Consider the following 8,434-nt stretch of genomic DNA (forward strand, 5'->3'; position numbering starts at 1 on the left):
GAGTACCGATACAAGTACTTAATATTACAATTATAGTTTAAAGAACTAATTTGAACACACTGTTTCAGCAACCAATATACCAAAATACCAAAAAAACGGACCAAGTACCAAGCCTAGTAGGGGCGAGCTGAGGCATTCAAGTGTTTTGCCGCTCTTTTGCATTGTTACCCAATTAAGGTTAGAGTTAGGGTTACCTAAACATGGTGACATAGATGTGCTATAGGCTAGACCGCCTGCCTCCGGCGAACATGCATTCCCTGCATTACGCAAGTACTTGTGGCGGGTGATGGGCCAACCATCTAACACAGCCCTGAACATAGGTGAGGTAATGATGTAGTTGACACGGGCCAAAGCAGCCGCACCTGTCCTGTGGGCGTGTCTTCCACCTGTGTTGTGCTGTGGCAGTCGAGTGACAAGCAAAGGGGAGGAGAAAAAGGTTTTAAAAGGCTCAACTGAATTGAGGACTTGAAACTGTTGGGATGGCTGGACTCAAGGCGCTATGGGTGGCGGTGCTACTGCTGGTGGTGCATGGTAAGTACCCCTCTCCTTCCTCCTGGGCTACCTGGACAGGTCACCTGGACATAGACCGGTTCATGGATAGGATTGTTTGTCCTCAGATCACACGTGTGTGTGTGTGTGTGTGTGTGTGTGTGTGTGTGTGTGTGTGTGTGTGTGTGTGTGTGTGTGTGTGTGTGTGTGAGTGTGAGAGGGTTTACACTCTGAAGAAAGCTCAAAGCTTTGTATTGCAATCGCTGCCTTAATTTATGTCTGGTTTTCCTTAGCAGTTTTTCCCAATGGGATTTGGTTTCCTTCGTTAAATTCTTTATTCATTAAGAATGCACACTACAAAAGGACAGAGCTTCTATGCTTTATAAGGGAACTGAACTAACCGCCTTCAAACAAGAAACAAAACTGGCCAAAGCTGTCTACCAGGGTTTTTGCGTTTACCATCTTAAAAAGACGATGTGAACCAAACAAGATAATCCACATTATGGTGAATAGCACATTCTCCAGGTAATCTGTTTGTGCCATCTTCCGATGCGATGAGGAAGTCATACAGGTGGCTCATGTTTCACTCGGTAGCTTAAGGCCTCTGGTTCTGCCTTGAGTGGTTCCCCACTATTTTGGGGCTGAAGGACGACCACAATCTCCACCAGAAACTCAAGTAACACCAACCAAAAATTGAGAAAATGATTGTGCAAAATACCACACAAATATTACTAGGATATGATCTATATATTATTCTAATTCTAATTCTATATTATATTTTATATTATTGCTAATTTAATCCTTTGACAGTGTGAAATGTATATTAAATTGTAGCAAGAATAATTGATGAATAATTATTAATCAAATCATAGGTAGTAGTAACTATATTGTAAACTAGATCATCATTCAATAAGAATGTACAGACTCACCGGAGACTGTCACCTGTGTTAGAGAAACTCTGCATTGCCCTCTATTTAAAGAGAGCAGCTGCCATTGAGTGGGGTTCTTTGACTTGTAAATTGCTTTCACCACTGACTTTGTGTGAACATATTTTCCGTCAATAATCGACCACAATAGTGGGGTGGTGGAGAATCCCTGAATGTTATTTAAAATGCCTTTAGTCTCATTCCCCATGAACCAGACCGACAAAAACCTGTATGCGTCAGATTATGAATGGAGGCGTTGGTGTTGCGGGAAACAAGTCCAACCCTACCCAGGGACCTTGTTGTGCCAGAAATAACCCCATAGATTTAACCACTTATTGTAGGACATGATTTTGAGATACACTCTCGTTTCCTGGTATGATGTCACTCTTTTAAAGTGCTCCCTGTTGTAGGACTGGAAGCATGACATACAGATGTCAGATACAGAATGCCAACAGCAGACCAACATCTGACCACAGATATTTGGACTAAACAGTACCAAATGGGATGTGTCAGACACCCATTGTGTAGGATACGTCAAACCGAGAAGAACCAACTTCAAGAATTAACTTCACAGAGTGTGCTTGTGAGATAAGAGGTCTTAAATTGACTCACTCAAGTGATGCGTAATGCCGAGTCAAATTGCTGATTGGGTTTTATGCTGGTCAATCAACGAGGTGAAGGTAGGGTTATGGTTAGGTTTAGGGGTTAGGTTAAGGGTTAAAAGGGGATTGTGGTTATGATTAGGGTTTAAGGTAGGGTTATGGTTTGGTTTAGGGGTTATGGTTAGGATTAGGGTTTAAGGTAGGGTTATGGTCGGGTTTAGGGGTTAAGGTAAGCTGATGGTTAGGTTTAGTGGGTAGAATTGTTGGCCATGGTCATGGTTATGGTTAGGTACAAATATATTGGTTTACGGTACGGATCAGTGACATACACAGGAGCAGATTCATTAGCTGTTTTGTTTTTTTCGTTGTTCCTACTTCCGTCACGATATGTAAATTTCTGTCACAGTAGGAGAAATTCCATGGACCTATCAAAGAGTGTTATTGGCTCTGCAGTGAGCAGCCACTCGATGGTCCGCCTATCAGAGTATGAGCCTGAGATTGGACCGTTGAGCTGTCAACTGATAGGTCCTGCCTGAAATAGCTCCGCCCATTTGTTGAACAACATATCTGTTAACATTTTTTTACCTAGTGAATATATTCAATGACTATTCTATTATAATGTAGCTTAGGATAAATATATATAAAAACATGTTATTCGATCAAATGGTAATCAATGGTAACTGGATGTACACAACTATCACATGGCTGTAAACTCAGAAACGTTTGAGTTAATCAGACTGCACTACCTCCCAGGGAACAGAAACAGAATTACAACATCGGGACTTATTTTGACAAAATTTTATTTTATTATTATTATTATAGTTATCATTATATTATATTATTATTATCATATTATATTTGATTCACTTGTTATACATTTTCTCCCTTTTCTTTTTGCAGAGGTGTCCTCACAGCTAAATGGTAAGAAATTCTAAATAAAAAACGCTACGTTTTAATTAATTATAATTTAACTTGACCATTTATTTACATTCCCCGAGAGGCTGCCCTATTTCCTTATCGATGCCCATACATTCTGCTTGAATCAATGTATTTAAAATTGATCAATTTCACGCTAAAAAGATTTCAGTTTGTGTATAGCATGTTATCTTTGCATATATATAGGCATTGTATATTTTCATGGATATCTACCCGTGACTTTATTTGACTCTTTTTGGTATTGTGCAAAGTGTCTGACTTTTTTGAAAAGAGCTACATCGATGAAATGTATTCTGAGTATACTATTAAAAATGAAGTGAGGCAGAGAATGTGGGCTTTGTCTTTAGTCAGGGGCACTGCAGCAGCAGGCGTTCATAGAGGCCATTGCTCCTTCTCTGACACCCTTGAACCTTTTTCAGTGTGTGGTCGGGCTCCACTCAACACCAAGATCGTTGGGGGAGTGGATGCTTCTCCGGGCACCTGGCCCTGGCAGGCCAGTTTGCACACGTTTGGCCCCTTCTGTGGGGGGTCTCTGATCAACAATCTGTGGGTGCTGACCGCTGCCCACTGCTTCACCACGTAACATCAATCTTTCTACATCCGGCAATAGCCAAAACATGTTCCTCATCTCTGGTTCGTCAACAACTCGATGAACATTAATTTCAGACGAACGAGACTAACGGTGACGTTTTTTCCTTTCCGATCAGAACTGACACGACAGGTTTCACGGTCTTCCTGGGCCGTCAGGACCAGGCGGGCAGCAACCCCAACGAGCAGTCCCGGACCATCTCCAGGATCGTCTGTCACCCCGATTACAGTGGGTCCACCAACGACAACGACATCTGCCTGCTGGAGCTCTCCTCGGCTGTCACCTTCACAGACTACATCGCGCCCGTCTGCCTGGCGCGGACGGAAGCACGTTCAACAGCGGCATCATCAACTGGGTCACTGGCTGGGGCACCACCTCGTCTGGAGGTGGGTCTTCTTCTTCTGGCGTATGTCCCTAGACCTAGTCCTGAGTGTCGAGGTGTCTCTGAGACAAGACACCTCACCCTAACTGGTCCTGACGAGCTGGCTGTCGCCTTACATGGTTGACCACCGCCGACGGTGTGTGAATGTGTGCATGAATGGTGAATGGTTGACCATATTGTGAAGCGCTCTTAGTGGCCACTGGTTAGAAATTGGTTATATATATGCAGACCATGTACCATTTAACTAGTTAACATATGTGCCACAGTTTAGAGTGGGGTCTCTGCACTTGCATTGTGCACTGTCAGAACCACTGAGGGGGTCAATACGACCGTAAATCAAGTCGTTTCACACAGCAGGGCCCCAGTATGAGCTGCCTTTTCAAAGTCCCGTTTCATTCCTTCCATTCATAGGTTCAGCCGCGGACATCCTCCAGGAAGTGGACCTGCCCATAGTGGGCAACAGGGAGTGTGACTGCAGCTATGGCATAATCACCAACAACATGATCTGCGCTGGATTGTCGGCTGGAGGGAAGGACTCGTGTCAGGTAACTGTTAAACCAGTCATGTTTTAGGAGGAGCTCCCTAGACTAGATTAGATTCAATATTTTTGTTCTGGACAACAAAATTCAGTTTAGCATGCAAAAATAATGCATTAGGTGAGGCAGGAGGGATGACATAGTGAGTTAGGCCTTATAGCACACGAAAAAGTCATTAGTGCAAAACAAAACGTACCCCACCAATTCAGCATCAGACACCCAAAGCACAAAACCAATCATAAAGGACCTGGCAATGACTCTAACTTCATGCAGTTTGAGGTATTTTGCTAACCCATCGTGGCTTTGATCCTCTTCCCCTAAAGGGTGACTCTGGTGGTCCTCTTGTAGGCAAACAGGGTGTGCAGTGGGTCCAGTTCGGGAGTGGTGAGCTTTGGTCAAGGATGTGCCTTGCCCAACTTCCCTGGAGTATACGCCAGAGTATCCGAATATCAGGCTTGGATCAACGGTATCATCACCACCAACCAGCCCGGCTTCGTGGACTTCCGATCCGCGGGAATCGACAGCGACGCCACCTTCAACTGTGGCGACCCTCCATCCGGCCCAGTCACCGCCTCACCGACCGCCCCCGCACGTAAGTGGCCTTTTGTCTCCATCTGTGGACAATGAGGGTGTTGGATCCTCGGTCTTTGTTGACACACGTCGCAGTGGTACCCTAGTGATATGCTAGAGTGTGGAGGTAAAACTATCATTTGGTCATCTATGATGGACTGTTATTCTGACATTATTCTGACTGTTATTCTGACATACCAATCAATTCCCCCTAAGCCAGTAATACATATATTTCAGTAACAAAATATACAGAAAAACCAACTAGAATTTACTGGATTACTTCCCTTGACTAAAGCATTGGGTCGCGGCTCGGCTAGGGCTGCAAGGTTTCTATTTCATAAGCATTACAATGTTGTTGACCTCTTCCATTTCTGCCTTCTTTGGCCCACCCCTGATGGTCCCTGGTTCCAGCGTTGACGTGCGGCAGCGCCCCCATGAACACCCGCGACAGCAGGGGGCTGGTGCAGTCCGCCGGCGTGTGGCCCTGGATCGCTAGCCTGCAGGTCAACGGCACGCACATGTGCGGCGGCACCCTGGTGACTGCGGATGCAGTCCTGAGCGACGCCTCGTGCTTCACCATGTAAGTCTGCTTGTTGTGTCTGTCTTGACGATGTACGACGTGCATTCTGTGTATGTTGCTCTTTGTGTTTTTTTCCGAGCACAACCATGTATCAATCCTTTCTTTCAGTTTTTACAGAATTTTACATTTTACAAAAAGGGGGAATATTTCACACCTGACAATAATAATCCCTTACCCCTTGCTATCACTCAATGGTTACAGTCATTCGTCGTCCACACATTTATCAAGCGGTGTACACTTTTTTACATGAATCAGAGTGTCCAAAAACGCATGCATCAATCCTGAGACATAAAATAGGTTTGCCGTTGTTGTTGAATGACAAGCCTATCTGCACCGTGATCCAATTGGATCAGGGTTTCTTTACCTGACGATATCCTGTTTCAAATGGCCGTCGATCCCTCACCCTGGTGGTTTCCCTCCCTTCACTTAGGTACCCCAATGCCTCCTACTGGACGGTTGAGTTGGGCCGCCGGAATCTGAACGGCCCCAACTCCTTCAACATGACCCTGGGGGTGAAATCCCATCACCCTCAGCAATCTCAGCGGAGACAACATCGCCGTGCTCATGCTGTCCAGTGCACCGAGGCTCTCGGACTACATCCAGCCCATCTGTCTGGACCAGGGGATGGCAGCTTCCTGAACAACACTGACTGTTGGATGGCAGGCTGGGGCATGGGCCAGGGAGGCGGTGAGGACCCCATCCACAGCGCACCCCCTTCTGGTGTCAACAAGGCTTTTTGTTACAAAATCGGATCATTGATTGTAGTTCTACTAGTTCTTTGTTTCAAGCACTCAGCGTTACTCTGTATATTGTCCAAACTGTTTGGTTGACCGTGACTTCTCTGACCTGACCACAGCCCAAGAAACCCTGCAGGAGTTCAACACCACGGTGGTGGGTTGTAGCAACACGTCATCCAGTGACTACATCTGCACCGAAGCGCTGACTGTGAGAATGGTAATGAAAAGGACAACAGTTCAGAATCCTCTTAATTCATGGCTCACAATCAGTGGCGGTTGGTCAATAGAGGGCGCTAGGGCGCCACCCCTCCGTGAAGTCTTCACTTGAATATATCTGCCAACTATTAATCAACTATTATCAATACGAAATAAATCAACAAAAATACATAGCGTTAAATCAACAAAAATACATAGTTGTATACATTAAACAGCGTCTATCCTCGTTTAATTGTGTGATATACTTGTCACTGCCAGTAACCATTTAAATGTGTCTGAACGACAATGATTTGGGCTAGGCTAGTTATTGGTCTTTCAAAATAAAGCCTTCCTCCAAATCAGGGGCGCCGGCCACGTTGAAGTCAATGAAAGCTCGCTTACTTTTTGCTGTCTATCAAGCAGACAACTTTTCATTGGAGCAAGAAAATTCTCCCTCGGGTCGCATCAGTGTGCGCCCCAGGCCAATGGTATTGCTTTTCTTTTTATCACCACATGATTGGACAATTCAGCGAATCAATCAAATAGGTTACCTCCCTCAGCAGCATTTCGCGCAACACAACCACATGTAGAGAAGAGATAGATTGCTAAATAGCAGAGAGTTGCAAGCACTTTCAACCCTTTTCAGTGGAGGAATTGGACTCCCCAAGCAATGTTATACTTAAAAGGAGCATGTAAGTTACATATTATTTAAGTCCTTCGGCCTGTGGCATATAAACAAAATGAAGCAACTGTCCCATATTTCTAACAGCATTTGAAGTAGACATTGATTTTCACAAAAATGGACGCTATAGGACAGTGATCATGATTTGTCTCAATATCAGAATAACAATAATGGGTCAAATAGCAATGGCTGGTTGAATGGCCATAAAGTAGGTCTGTATATGCAGTGTGAGCTTGTCCAGGCCCTGCAAGTCAGGATGTAGGCTATGAATCTGAAGAATAGTAGGTAAATAGGTAGTGGCCATCCCCAAAATGCACCAGAATACAGGAAATCAATTCTGCAGGGGGGGGGGGGGGGACCCCAGACCCACTGTCCTATAACTGTGCCCCACCGACATTTTTGATCACTAGCCGCAACTGCTCACCATGCCAAAATGTATGTTCAAGATTTACATCACAGCCGTTTGCCTTGGCTAATGCCTAAGTCAAATTTTAGAGTTCATCGTGTATTTAGCGTAAAAAGTTAGAAGATATAAGATATAGCCAATGAGGCCCAGTGAATCAGATATCACAATTTGGCCAAAATATGACTTAAATATGGCAACCATGCCCTGATGCTAACGATATGCGAGAATTGTGCATGATTTGTCATTGGTAGGCTACATTCATATGTTACAGTCGTTTTCAAGCTAGGGTGGACACATGTTGGTGCTCTGGAGTGGGTTTAGAGGCGTGTGTGTGGCTCGGTGCCGGTGGGATGACACGTGTGTTTGGTTTCAGGGTGACGCCGGAGGCCCCCTGATGTGCAAGAGCGGCAACTCTTGGACCCAAGTGGCCGGGGCTTCCCAACGTCATGGGCAACAGCAGCATGGTGCGCTCAGAGAGAGCCGCCGACCAGTCCATGTTCATCTCCACAACGCGATTGCTAGCTTCCTGAAGGAAATCTGGGGAGTCTTCCGTCCCCAACACCCACCACCAGTCACGCGTCAGACGCACGCTTCTCCATGTCCTACCTCCTCCTCCTCTCCTCCATCTACCTCTTCTCTGCGCTGGTCTAGAGGCAGTGTGTGGCCTGGAAGGGCTCGACTCCGGTTTATATTCACGTTGTGTGGATCTCATGGAGGGAAGTATGTGATCATGTTAAGACACGATCACACAGCATCTTGTTTTTCCTTTTGGGGTTTTCATGGATGCTGGAGTCGGTGGAGTCT

At 45.3% G+C, this 8,434-nt stretch overlaps 1 long non-coding RNA gene and 1 pseudogene across 1 annotated transcript; both read left to right on the top strand.

Annotated features, from left to right (window-relative positions):
* Positions 1 to 461: 461 nt before the first annotated feature.
* LOC130402536 (trypsin-1-like) lies at positions 462 to 6,125 on the top strand (annotated as a pseudogene).
* Positions 6,126 to 6,236: 111 nt separating this feature from the next.
* LOC130399763 (uncharacterized) lies at positions 6,237 to 8,097 on the top strand. The gene is made up of 3 exons (XR_008902267.1): positions 6,237 to 6,297; positions 6,467 to 6,564; positions 8,004 to 8,097. It is a non-coding gene; the product is annotated as an uncharacterized LOC130399763 (long non-coding RNA).
* Positions 8,098 to 8,434: the final 337 nt, after the last annotated feature.

The sequence above is a fragment of the Gadus chalcogrammus genome, chromosome 2 (genome assembly GCF_026213295.1).
Source record: "Gadus chalcogrammus isolate NIFS_2021 chromosome 2, NIFS_Gcha_1.0, whole genome shotgun sequence".
In the NCBI taxonomy this organism is placed as follows: domain Eukaryota; kingdom Metazoa; phylum Chordata; class Actinopteri; order Gadiformes; family Gadidae; genus Gadus; species Gadus chalcogrammus.